Source organism: Pelodiscus sinensis, chromosome 16 (genome assembly GCF_052426305.1).
Source record: "Pelodiscus sinensis isolate ZL-2025 chromosome 16, ASM5242630v1, whole genome shotgun sequence".
In the NCBI taxonomy this organism is placed as follows: Eukaryota; Metazoa; Chordata; order Testudines; family Trionychidae; genus Pelodiscus; species Pelodiscus sinensis.
This window is the reverse complement of record NC_143067.1, coordinates 23,002,216-23,016,289: the sequence shown is the minus strand read 5'-3', so window position 1 is coordinate 23,016,289 and position 14,074 is coordinate 23,002,216.

Below are 14,074 nucleotides of genomic sequence, written 5' to 3'. Positions count from 1 at the left end.
ACTGAGCTGGTCTCATTGAGCACTTCTGCAAATAAAGCCATTATGCATAAGATTAACCCTGTAATTTTCAAGAGGCTTTATTGTCAAATACATTGGAACAAATAAGTGTTAAATGAAAGCAAAGTTACTAATTATTGCATTGTGTGAAGAAGTCATTCCAGATTGAAGTGACAGACCTTATTTACCCTTTAGGCTGACACTGCATAAATTGCACCAGGTGATTTGCTACACAAAATAACAATTATATAGTAGTGCTGCTAAAACTATGGAGAAATTTGGTCTGATGGCATAGTGCACTTATAAAATTGCAGTATTGAATCAACCTGCTTCAATTCAAATACTGTTATTTGACTGGGTATTTCATTTCCTTTGGATTTAAAATACAAACTGAGACTAAACTGATCAAAGGGACTGTGAGGGTGAGTCTAGAGATCACCCTTACCTCGAAATAAGCTACACAATTTGTGCTACACATATTTCGTAGCTTATTTCAATACTATTTCAAAATAGCTTATTTCATAATTTGGTGTGTTCACAAGGGTTACCAGGATGTTGGCATAAGCCATCTGTTATTTCAAAATCTATTTTGAAATAATGGGCTGCTTCAATAGATGCAGAATATCTATTTTGAGATACTTTTGGTTGTGTGACCTTGAGAAAGTCACTTTATCTCTCTGTGCCTTAATTTGCTTGGCTGTAAAATAGATATACTAAGATTCGTCTACCTCAGAGCTTTTATTTTTAAAAATGTTTATTTAGTAAAGTAAATGTTTTTTTAGTAATGAATTGTTTAAGTGCTTTGAGATCCTAGTATCAGAGATTCTTTACAGTGCAACTGCAAAATATTTTATGATAATATTTGGGATCTGGTCTCAGACCCTGATTTCACTATGATCCACATTTAGTCTGTAATACTGATTGCATTTTAGAAATGTAACTGGAGATTCCTTGTTTGAAGGTAGTCAAAGAAACCTTCAAACTCATAAAATGAACCTTTTAGTCTGGCAAATATTTGCAGAAAGTGGCCATTGATTTGGGGTGCCTAAATGTTGGAGTAAGAGTGATTCAAGTTCTGTATCCAAAATAAATTCCACTTCTGAAAATTTTTGTCTCAGTTGATGTTATAATATTAACATGACAGAGGGGCGTACAGATGGATGGATGGTTAAAATTGACTGTCTCTCCTCTTTCATATGATTATTAGAATTTTATATTTCTTCACTGCATTGATTCCCAAAACTTCAAAGGAATGCTGCAAGGTAGAAAACTATTTTTGGGAACCAAACACATGTCTTTATTTATGTTATTACTAATAATGTGAAATAATTGAAAGTGAAATAATATGCTGCCAGGCTTTTTGGCATTTCATTAGTTTGGATTATGAATAAAGTTGCCTTCATTTTTATTTGCACTTCCTGGTTCTGAGTGTTGTTAGATTTCAGTGGCAATTGCTAGCATTTGGTGATGTTTAACTGATAAGAGATATCTCTTTTATTTGAAATTTTAAAGCATAACCATGGGAATATTTCTACTGTTCTCAAATTTGAGAGGGAAAATCTTGTTTTCACTTAATGTGAATTTTGGACCAAATAAACAGTTGGCAAATTCTTTTAATAAATTACTAGAGATTGCAGGGAGAAGCATAAATATAACATAATTATGCAGCCACCCCCTGAGCAACAGAAGTTACATTGACTTAAGTGCTGATGTGGACAGCAGTATGTTGGAGGGAGAAGCTCTTTTGCCAACATAGCTAATGCCCCTTGTGGGGGGCTAGACTAGCTAAGTCAATGGGAGAGTTTTCTCACTGACTAAGGGTGTCAGCTTAGAGCAGGACTGGGCAAAATACGGCCCATGTGTTGCATATGGCCGGCTAAGCCATCAGATCCGGCCCGCAGATGCAGCAGGGAGCCCCAGGCAGGCTGTTTCTCTTTCAAAACCATGATCCTGGAAGGGGGGGAAGTCTTCAGGCCCTGTCCCTCCCCCAGCACAATCCCATTGGCTGGCTTCTGGCCAGAAACTGGCCAATGGGAGCTGCTTGTTTGAATAACAGGCAGCACAGAAAACACTACACCCGTCTCTCCTCCAGCTTGTTTATTCACACAAGCACACAACCCTTCAGCCTGTGCAGGTGTGGGGCAGGCAGGTAGGAAGACTGGTTAAGAAACTTTTTAAGCTCTGCAAGCATTTAGCTCTGCAGGCAAGCAGGCAGGCTGGGCTGCTGGCTGGTAAATCTCTTGGTCAGAGCCTGCCTCTGGCACCCCAGTCCCTCCCTTCCCTAACACTCTGCCCCCCCCAACATACCCAAACCCTCTGCCCCCTCCTGCACCCATACCTCCTCCCAGATCTGGCACCCCAGATCACAATCCCCTCCTACCCCAGTTCACAACTCAAACTCCTGCACTCCAGTCTCCTACCCTAGGTCACATTCCAAAACCCTGCACCTCAGTCCCTAGGTCACATCTGCCTCCTTCACCCAAGTCCCTCCTAGACCCCACGCTCCCTCCTGCACCCCCATCCCTTACCACATGTTCCCTTCTGCATCCAACCTCCATCCCAGACCCTTCACCTCCTCCATTAACATCATGGAAAATTGCAGCCCTCAACCACTTTCCAAAATCAGAAAGAGAACTTTTATACAAGAAGACTTTCTGGTGGATACAAGGGGGACTGGCATCCTCAGAGACAGTGGATAGTTCCAACTAAGTACAGAGTGAAGCTCTTGCGCTTAGTCCACTATCATCCTAGTAATGATGCTGGGGTGCACAGGACCAAAGACTGACTGGAGAAGTCATTCCACTGGCAGAGGATGGGCAAGGATGTGTTTACTATGTTCGGTTTTGTGAGGTGTTCCAGCAGGGGGAAAGCCCCAAGACTAGGTCAAGGCCCATTTCCAGCCAATCCCCATAGATGCTCCATTCCAGCATGTTGCTGTGAATATTCTGGGTCCTTTCCTTAAAAAGACACTGAGAGGAAAACAGTATATACTGACTTTCATGGATTTTGCACCCTGATGGCCTAACGTGGTAGCTCTGGAGAACATCAAGGCTAAGAACTTGTGCCAGGCAAATTTGTGAATGAACACTCCAGTATTTACACTTCAAGGTACAAATGCTGAAGGAATTGTCTAGGGGCCATGCACAGCTGGATCTGCTGCTCACAAACAGGGAGGACTAGTAGGGGAAGTAAATGTGGGTGGCAATCTGGGAAGCAGTGATCATGAGATGGTAGATTTCAGGATCCTGACAAAAGGCAGAAAGGAGAGTAGCAAAATACACAGCCTGGACTTCAGAAAAGCAGACTTTGACTCCCTCAGAGAACTGATGGGCAGGATCTCCTGGGGTGCTAACATCAAGGGCAAAGGAGACCAGGAGAGCGGGCTGTATTTTAAAGAAGCCTTATTAAAGGCACAGGAAAAAAAACATCCCGATGAGCAGTAAGAAGAGCAAATATGGTAGGCGACCAGATTGGTTTACCAGGCAAATCCTTGGTGAGCTTAAACACAAAAAGGAAGCATATAAGTAATGGAAACTTGGACCGATGACTAGGGAGGAGTATAAATATATTGCTCAAGAATTCAGGGGTATAATCAGGAAAGTGAAAGTGCATTGGAATTGCAGCTAGCAAGGGTTGTGAAGGATAACAAGAAAGGTTTCTACAGGCATGTTAGCCCATAAGAGGGTGATCAGGAAGAGTGTGGGGCCCTTACTGGATGAGGGAGGTAACCTAGTGACAGATGATGTGGGAAAAGCTGAAGTGCTCAATGATTTCTTTGCCTCTGTCTTCACAGACAAGGTCAGCCCAGAATAGTGTACTAGACAATGCAGTGCGAGAAAGAGGTGGTCAGTCCTCAGTGAAGAACAGGTTAAGAACTATTTAGAAAAGCTAAACATACACAAATCCACGGGTCTGGATTTAATGCATACAAGGGTACTAAGAGAGTTGGCAAATGTCATGCAGAACCTTTGGCTATTATCTTTGAAAACTCGTGAAGATTAGGAGAGATCTCAGATGATTGGAAAAAGGCAATTGTAGTGCCCATCTTTAAAAAAGGGAAGATGGACAATCCAGAGAACGACAGACCAGTCAGCCTTACCTCAGTCCCCAGAAAAATCATGGAGACGATCCTCAAGGAATCCATTTTGAAGCACCTGGAAGAGGGGAAAGTGATGGATTCACCAAGGGTAAGTCATGCCTGACCAATCTAATTAGTTTCTATGATGAGGTAACTGGCTCTGTTGACATGGGGAAGTGAGTAGATGTGATATAGCTTGATGTTAGCAAAGCTTTTGAAACGGTCTTCCACAATATCCTTGCCAGCAAGTTAAGGAACTATGGATTAGATAAATGGACTGTAAGGTGGCTAGAAAGCTGGCTAGATTGACAGGCCCAATGGGTAGTGATCAATGACTCAATGTCAGGTTGGCGGTTGGTTTCAAGTGGAGAGCCCCAAAGATCAGTTCTAGGGCTGGTTTTGTTCAACATCTTTATTAATGACCTGGATGAGGGGATGGATTGCACCCTCAGCAAGTTTGCAGATGACACTAAACTAGGGGGAGAGGTAGATACACTGGAAGGCAGAGATAGGGTCCAGAGTGACCTGGACAGATTAGAGGATTGGGCCAAAAGAAATCTGATGAGGTTCAACAAGGACAGGTGCAGGGTCCTGAACTTGGGACGGAAGAATCCCAAGCATTGTTACAGGCTGGGGACTGACTGGCTAAATAGAAGTTCAGCAGAAAAGGACCTGGGGATTACAGTGGATGAAAAGCTGGATCTGAGTCAACAGTGTGCCCTTGTAGATAAAAAGGCAAATGGAATATTGGGTTGCATTAGGAGGAGCATTGCCAGCAGATCTAGAGAGGTGATTATTCCCCTTTATCCGGCACTGGTGAGGCCACATATGGAGTATTGTGTCCAGTTCTGGGCCCTCCCACTACAGAAAGGATGTGGACGCATTGGAGAAGGTCCAAGCAGAGGGTAACCAAGATGATTAGGAGGCTGGAGCACATGACCTATGAGGAGAGACTGAGGTATTGAGCAGTGATTACTCCTGGAAAGACATGTGACCATGCCGATTTGTATTGGAATACCAGTTTAACCAGGTAATGTTCCAGGGAAGGGGGGATGGAGAACAAAGGATTCCCACACAAAAGGAAGTCTATTTAAGCTGGAAAGCTATCAGTCTCTTTGTCTTTGGCTGGTGTGACACAACCAAAAATATAGCTGGGGACCCAAGTCAGAGTTAAAAGATCTCTGATTTGAAGGTTTGCCTGAAATAAGAATAGTTTTAGGGTAAGTTTGCAATATGCTTTAGTATATTAGTACTAGCTACGCATTGTCTTTTATTTTAATTCTGTAACTTACTTTGAACTGTGTTTTTTCACTTGCAACCACTTAAATCCTACTGTTTGTACTTAATAAAGATACTTTTATTTACAATCAAGCCCAGGCTATGTCTAGACTACAAAGATCTATCAGAAAAAGGTATGCAAATTGTGCTCTGCAATTTGCGTACCTTTTTCCAATAGTTTTTTTTTGGAAGAGGCTTTTCCGAAATTTGGCCCATTTACACTGGGCCAAATTTTGGAAAAGCCTCCTCTTTTGGAAGAGCCCTTCTTCCTCGTGTAAAAAAAAAGTGGAAGAGCAGAAGCGTTCCCTGGATGCAGCGGAGTTTTTCCATGATACCTATCCTGGAAAAACCCCCGTAGTGTAGACATAGCCCCAGTGTAAATAATTGTTACCTGAGGGGAACAAGCAGTGTGCACATCCTGCTTTCATTGTTAAATGGGGCTTACTGGAATGAGCTTTCAACGTGTGAAACTTTCATACAGTGAAAGATGGATTTATTCGGGGTTTTGATCCTGTTTGTGCATTGATTTCCTGCATGCTGTGCCCTTGCACTGCATTCTCACAGAGCTGAAGTGATTCAGTGTCTGCATTGCTCTTCGGAGAGCAGCTGGGAGTTATCTAAGCTCTTTGCATTGTCTGAGAGAGATCGGGAAATCTGGCCCAGCAGGACAGGGTGGCGAGGAGCCCCAGAGAGCAAGAAGTTGAGTGTCAGTGGTTTTATCAGCACACCAGGAAACCACCCCAAGAGGTCCTCTGTGACCGTACCCCATCACAGCAACAAAAGATGATTCATAGTATGGAATGACTTCCTTCTGAGGAGAGACTAAAAAATTGGAACTCTTCATCATAGAAAAAAGAGACCACTAAGGGACACTATGATAAAGATCTATAAAATGATGAATAGTGTGACAAAAGTATATAGAAAAGTGATATTTACTCTTTCATATAATACAAAAACAGGGGTCACTAATGAAATTAATAGGTGTCAGTTTTATAACAAGAAGATACTTTTTCATACAACTAACTTGTGGAACTCATTGCCATGGGATGTTGTCATGGCCAAAAACATAACTGGATATGTTTCTGGTGAATATTAGCCTATTTGGTCAGGGAGGCAACCACATGCCAGAGGTCACCCTAAACCTCTGTCTGCCAGTAGCCGGGAGTGGAAAAGAGGGGTACATTACTCCATAATCGCCCTGATCTGAACACTCTGTCTGAAGCTCTGGTACAGGCCACTGTTGAAGATGATGATGGGAAATATGGACCATGGTTTTACCCAGTCTGGCAGCTCTTATATGTGGTTTGTGGGTGTGGGTTTGGAATTCAAACTACAATTCAAATCCAAATTTTACAGTAGGCCCCTATCTCTAAAGGGTCAAACTAAACTCATGATTCAAATGCTTCTGAGCTTTTGAATGCCTGAAATTCAGACCTGAATTTTGTGGCCTGAGGCCCATCTGTAGTTATAAAACAGAATCACCATTAACCGAATCTTTATCCAAAACTCCCCATTATCAGAAAGTCATGTTCTCAGCATATATTATTAACACTGAAAATTCCTTGGTTACTACAAATCTTGATTGTCTGAATGACAGGTAGGCTGTTGAACAAGGCTGGATAATCAAGGCTGAACTGTAAACTATTTTTAGAAACTATGCAAATTGATTTGTATAATCCTGCAAGGTGAAGTCAACTGTCAACTCATACCAAACCACTTGCAGAATCATGGCCCAAATTAAAATCTAGGTTGATATTTGCCAGTCCTCATATGTTAATCACAGTCTTTCCCAGACACTCTGATTTCCTTGCCCAGACATGAAGAACAGCTGTGTGTAGTTTGAAAGCTAGTACTCTCCACCCACAGAAACTAGTTCAGTTAAAGATATTACTTTACCTACTTTCTCTGTCATATTGTGGGACCAACAAAAACACTGCAAGGCACAGTCTGGGCCAGGGAAGCCCTATTAGCACTTTTCTGGAAATAACTTGTGTTTAAACAACAAAGTTTTGGCCAGTATGATTTGTCTGTTGAGCAGTCAATATCCTTGATAAGCAGAAATTATGATAAACTGTAATCTGAGTCCAAGATACATTCAATATAAACAAATTTGGATTGTAAACACATGAAGATTTATGGTGACTGTGCATCCGTCTGTTAGAGGATTAACTGGGCACATACACTGGAACAGAAAACATTGATATCATCCAAGTCTGAAATAGATTTTAAATTGATTGCATTTCAACAAAGACACAGTCTATTTCTTTTATTTTAGAGATCTCAATTTGATTTTTTTTTGTACAAACGTGGACAAAAATAATGCTTGTCCCATAAACATGGACATTCCTCCAAGGGAAATGTGGAAATACTGCTGTTTGGGACATTTATAACTAGATTGGACAAAGCACTAGGAAAGTATAGTAGGAGGCAAATTTGCATTGGCAGAGAGTGAGGGAATGTGTACTAGATTATCCAATAGGTTCTTTTCCTCCCTAATTTCTATGGTTTGGTGCTAAATACGGCTATAAAATTGCAGTTTGTTACTTCCTCTTGGGTTTAATTTGATCATTTGTTGTATGAATTCATTCCAACATCTTCCATATTCCAAATGATGACTCATTTGATTATTACAGCACAACATTCTCTGAGCTCTCCAAAAATACAAATACAAAATGTTAGGTGGAATACACCCTTCAGCTGAAAGAGAAACTTCAGCACAAATATACCTCTAGTGATATAATATTTCCAGTACCTTGAAAGCATCCCCCATGGACCTCACATCATTACTAAATATAATGAACTATAATTAGTCTATAAGAATTCTGTAACTCATGGAACACCTTGTAAAATATTGTAACCTTGGAAGGCTGTTCAGAATCCAATCTGTAGATGCTGGATAATGCATGAGCTATTCCTCTAGTTAAAATACAGAAATGTAATTGACAAGGGCAATAGAATGTAGCAGACAGAGAACAGGTTGGGATGTAAAATCAGGTGAGGGGTATGAATTCTGATTGCTCCAGTTCCTTGAACAGAATCAGTTACCAGAGCATCTCAGAAGGTTGGCATCTATCCCCTATGCCATGTAGGCCAGCTTCCAGGCACCACAAGAGGGTTATAAAAAGGATCACACAGGAAGTGAACTCTCCCACTGGAAGTTCCAGGTGACATAGCCCTGAGAGCACACACTGAAATACAGGAGTTAAATCCCCTTTTCCCCAAGGCTTAGGAAAGTATTCCATAAAAACAGTGTTCATACTATCCAAAGACAAGACACAAAGGATGGGATAATCAGCTACATCTTGTTATTCCAATTAACAATTATACTATTTGATTGATTGCAGTAGTAATAATTTAAAAAGATAAACTTGCTGTTACTTAAAATGTACACGTATTCGTGCTTTCTCTGGTGTTTGTGTGTGTTAGTTACAACTAGGTTTAAACAATCTAATAATTTATCCCTAAATTCCAGTTCACTCAGAGACAGTCTGTATAAAATGTACTCTGAAATTCTAGATACACAAGAATAACCAAAGACGAATGGCAGTTACAGAAGAAGCTGTGACAATCGGGAGGACTTGAATTTCTTTTTCCAAAACGAAGATCAGAAACAGTTAAGGATTAAAAAAAGGTAAAAGTGCACTAGAGGGTAGATTCTATGTACTTAATAGCCAATAGCTGTATTCAATTTGGAATACGTCTCTATATTTCCAAGTAAATACAATGATTAGGAACACTATCTGATCCCCGGGTGAGGAAGGGGATGCTAATTTTTTCAACCCATTCTGTATTTCTAATGTTGTGGGTGAGAATATACAGGGCATCTAAAATGAAAGAATGTGAAAAGTGGCAGCAAAAAATTAAAACGTAAATATGTGTTAAAATATACCCCGTTGGTGTTTGCGCGTTGGGTATGTGTATGCAAGATAGCTATAGTTACAGCTAAATATAACCGGCTACACAAATCTAAATCAATGCACGTCCTTTTCAAATCGCTTAAAACTAACGTAATGGGACTTGCTTCGAACTACTTGCTTCAGTTGGGATCGCTAATTAAGTAATGTTCAGAGTAGAATGGGACTAATTATACGAGTTAGAAATGAAGTACAGCAAGTCCGGATGAGAAGGAGCAAATGCCATACAGAAATGCTCAGAGAACTTTGGCAAACAATGTATTAGCCGGCACATTTTAAAAATAATAAATTAAAAAATAAACGGAATGAAAAGGAAAACGCTACAATGTCGTTTCCAGGGTTCTTGTTTACGTGATTAGCAAATTCCCTCTGCAGCGCTGACCCTTCGTAGCAAGATGCTTGCTATGTTGTCTCCCCATCCCGTGAAAAAAATAAAGGGATGTTTAAAATCAGGAGCTGGGAGGGGAACCCCATAAATAACGGGGCGATATAGTGCCGTTTGTAGACTGAAACCCTCTCTGTGTTTTGGGCAGATGCCAAAGGGCGCTTTTATATACGCTCATTTATCGATTGCCTACTCCAAATAACTGTTTGCGATGCTCTGGAACATCCCACTAACCCAGTTCCAGCCGGGATGGGCTTAACAGGAGTCCAAATTCCTCTTCAGGGACCTTATCCTGCTTCGGTGGGAATGAGCAGCCGTGGACTTCAACCAGCACCGGATCGGGCCCTGGATCTGGAAAAAGACCTTGAGATGCATGAGGTGAGACACGTCACAGGCTGCTTCGCCTTCTGAGCCTTATTTTCCAGCGAGGAGGTGCCGGTGTAAATGACAGGAGGGCAGAGACTCTCCGGAACGCTCAGCCCCATGGGGCAAGAGGGCGCTACCGGCACCTTGGAGCAATGTTATAATCTGTAGCCATGAGAACAAGAGCCTCTGAAAACAGAATCTTCATCTCTTTCCAACCCATCCTTGTTATGGGTACTTCTCTCGCAGCACTGTTACCTTAGCAAACACTGTGTGTGTGTGTCCTCCCCCCCCCCCCCCGCAGGTTTCTCTTTCATTTCTTTTTTTTTAAAATAAAATTTGTCTTGAAAAAAAATCGTTTGCAGCCCTGAAGGGAAAAACTCCGCAAGCTTCAGGAACTAGACACCTGATCTCTAAAATCCAGCTCTCAGCTACCTGCTCCCCAATACCAAATACATACCGCGTGGTAAATGCAGCGCCTCTGGGGAGAAAGTGTGCCTGTGCGAGTGAGAGGGGAGACTCTCTTACCGAAAAGGTCAGGACTGTGCAGGGACTCGGTTTATTACACATGGACTCTCGCTTTTCACGCCACTACTACATTTCGATGGGTCGCTCCCCAGGGTTCGAGCTCCACAGGGTCGATTCGAGTCGAACTTCTTTCCTCGTTCTGCTTTGGTTTTCCTTGCCGAGCCTCGGTGGGGACGGTTCTGCAAAGACCCTGCTTGTGCGCTCTCTTGCCGGACCCTGCCCTAACACGGCTCTGCAGTGGACTTTTTGTAAACGGAAGGGAGCGAAAGCTGGGCCTTCCTGTGCCTACACAGGGTAGGGCGGCTTCCGTTTAGACGCATCTCTGCAGGAGCCGCTAGCCTGGAAAGAGAAGACCAGCCGGGAGCTTCCACCTTCTGGATGGATAGTTCGCTGCACGGCCACTCTTGACGGGAGCTTTAAAGATGCGTGGATCGGCTGCGGCTTGGGTAACCCGCTCCGCTTGCCAAGGCGCTGAGTTGTTTCGCATCCTCTGTCAGGTGTCTGGCGAGGCATGGCCCTTTGCTAGAGTTAAAACTCTGGAGTAGGTTCTCCCTTGGCAGGCTGATAAGAGCAAGAGAGCTGGCACATTAAAGGGTGGCGTCTGCGTTCACCTCAAGTGGAGATAACTTCCACGGTGGACCAGTCTGAGCCCACTTTTAGCTCCTTTCTTCCCCATTTATGCTTTAGCCTCTTAAAATATTCTTTACTGTGAAATAGTTCTTGTTTTTCTCTTGCCAGGTGCACAGTGCCTTGTTTTAAAAATCTGTCTTTGTAATGAGTCCAGTCAAAGCATGGGAGAAGGGGGTTTTGATGGGGGGAGGTGGGCAGCAGCGTCTAACAACGCATAGCTGCAGTGGTCAGTCCTTTCACCCTCGAGCAAAGAGGCTGCTTGTAAATTACATTGAGTCTGGATTCATCTGCAAATGTCCCAGATCTCGAAGAGAATAGGAGAGATTATTAAACAGTGGTGAAAGTAGTCATTGCAGTGTCTACAAAGAGAAAACCCAGCTTCAGGGACCTGATTCTAAACCTCTCCATCCCCCTTGCACCCGTCTGTCTCCAGCGATGCGGATGGAATTCCTCCTGGTTTACACCTGATCCGAATCCGGCCCGGGCCCGCTGAACACCAAGTGGCAGCATCTTCCAGGGATGGAAATCGGATTTGGGCGGAGGAACTGGGCGGTCTCCTCTTTCTGATTAATTGTCGTGGAGGGCAATAATTAAATAATTATGCTTGTCATTTATGGGCTTGTGCTTAATAAGACTGATGACAATATTGATACCGTAATTAGGATGCTGTTGCTGCATCCTCCTCTCCTCTGACCGGCACAACAGACATGAAGGCAAGATCTTTGGCCGGGCAGGCAGCTGCCCCAGGGTAGGGGACAGGGAGTTGCGGGGCGGGGCTGACGGGGACAGGCAGCCGCTGGTGCTGCTGGAGCCGGTCAAACGACACAGCACTTCCCCCAGGAGCTTCCCTTTCATCTCCCCGCTGCTGGCGCCTTCGAACAGCCTCAGTGTGTCTGCGGCGTCTCTTCCCCCTCCCCTTCCCGCTCCAGCGGCTGAGTCCCAGCGAGCCGGCGCACCCTTCCCGGCTGGTGCAGACTAATAAGGGATGAGAGGGAAGCGCTGAACCTGCCCGTGGGACGGTGGCTGCAGGTGACGGTAACCCCTAGACAGCTCCGCTGGTGCAAACACCTGAGAACTTCCCGGAGTTGTTGCTGCGTCTCTCGCAGCCTCCCTTCCACGCCGGCTCCCCCCGCTCTCCATGCTTCGTTTGGGAAGGTGCCCCCTGACCTTGGCTTGTCCCTTTCTGGGATCGCTGAGCCCAGCCTTTCGGATGGGGCGGGGGGAGAGTGCGCCAAGCTAAAGACAGCGCCGGAGCTAAAGACTTTAGGTACGAGCAGAACATTTACCCGGGAACCCCCAAATTCTCCCTTCTAGGGCAAAAGTTCAGTGCGTTTGCTTGGGGATCAGGAGATGTGACGCGTGTCTCTCGGGCAAGGAAATTGCCCAGCAGAGCCAGGTTGCGGGGTCACATTGAGCCCAGCGAGAGCTGGGCAAATAGTCAAATAAACGGAGTTGGGGTTGTGCTCCGGAGTGAAGAAGACGCTGATTTGGATTCCGAATGGTGCTGGCTGGGGTTGTCTTGGTTGGTTATTCCCCAGGGCTGGTCAGTCACCTGACATTCATGGAAACGTTCGCAAATCCCAAGTTTCCCCAAAGCTAGTCCGGGCATTTATTCATCTAGACGTCTGTCCTAGGATGAAGTGGGTTTCACCCAGAAAGCTCGTGAGCCTATATCTGTTAGTCTGTAAGGTGCCACAGGACTACTTGGTGTTTTTAAATTTGCAGACGAATACGGCTACCCCTCTGAGGCTCTCTGTCCTAGGAAGTTTAATCATCCTCTTCTCCTATCTTAAAAGATGCAGACATCTGCTCGGGCTGCAGAAACAACCCTTCGTGAGTCAAATAAACAAGCACAACATAGAAATGTCTAAAGTAAACTAATAGTTTGCGGTTGGGGGGCAAGAAGGCTGCGCTAACCCAAAATGGTGCTGGATTGGTGCTAAACAAGAGTTAAGCTCGAATCGCAGCAACCGATGCTAGTATGGAACATTTATGTAACCGAACCTTTATGTAACCGAACCTTCAATGTGCTATACAAACCCCAATAAAGCCACCTTTGCTGCCCCAAAGGGGATGCAATCCAAATAATACAAATGAGACAAACACACGACCACAATTGTGATATAGTGTATGGACGGACTACAGCAATGAAAGGAATTCGAATAGAATATTCTGTCCAGCTGAAGAAATACACCCAGTGTACACGATTCTTGAAACAGTGTCACCCTGACCTACCCCCCAGCAAGCATTCATTCTTTATGGATAATTGGAAGGTGCATTGACTTTGTGAATACGGTATAATTATCTGCAGCATTTAAGCCACTAGACAATGGTTTACACCGGCGCTTTCATTGTTCCCTATACACACACATTGTTTCATTATTTTCATTAATTCTCATTTGCTTGTCATGCTGCAGAGAAGGGGGGGAGGAACTATGAAGTAAACGAACTGCAGCAGGATGGTTTGCACGACCATAACTAGGAAATCACAGTATGTAATTTAAATTGCTCTCCAACCCATTCGCTACACACAGTGTACCCTGTGGTTTAACTTAATGAGAAAATGACCATGGATCATATGTGCTGTTTACTGAAGTGGCAAAAAATAATAATTTCAACCTATTATTAATCCATCTAAAAGCTTCTTCGGTGTTCTGCATCTTTCAACAGTTGCTGAAGCTGTCATGTGGCTTAACTGGAAAATGGCGATTTGATTCTTACACAAAAGATCTATATTGAAGATGTGCATATGAGGGTTCCGTACAGAGGAAAGGCTATTCATGTATTGCTACCCAATAGATTCGAATACAGCCTACAGTCGATTCTTAAAATGCTGGCTGGAATTTAGGGGAACGATTTAGCAGCTATAGTTTCAAGAGATAAAAAGGTGGCTAATGGGCT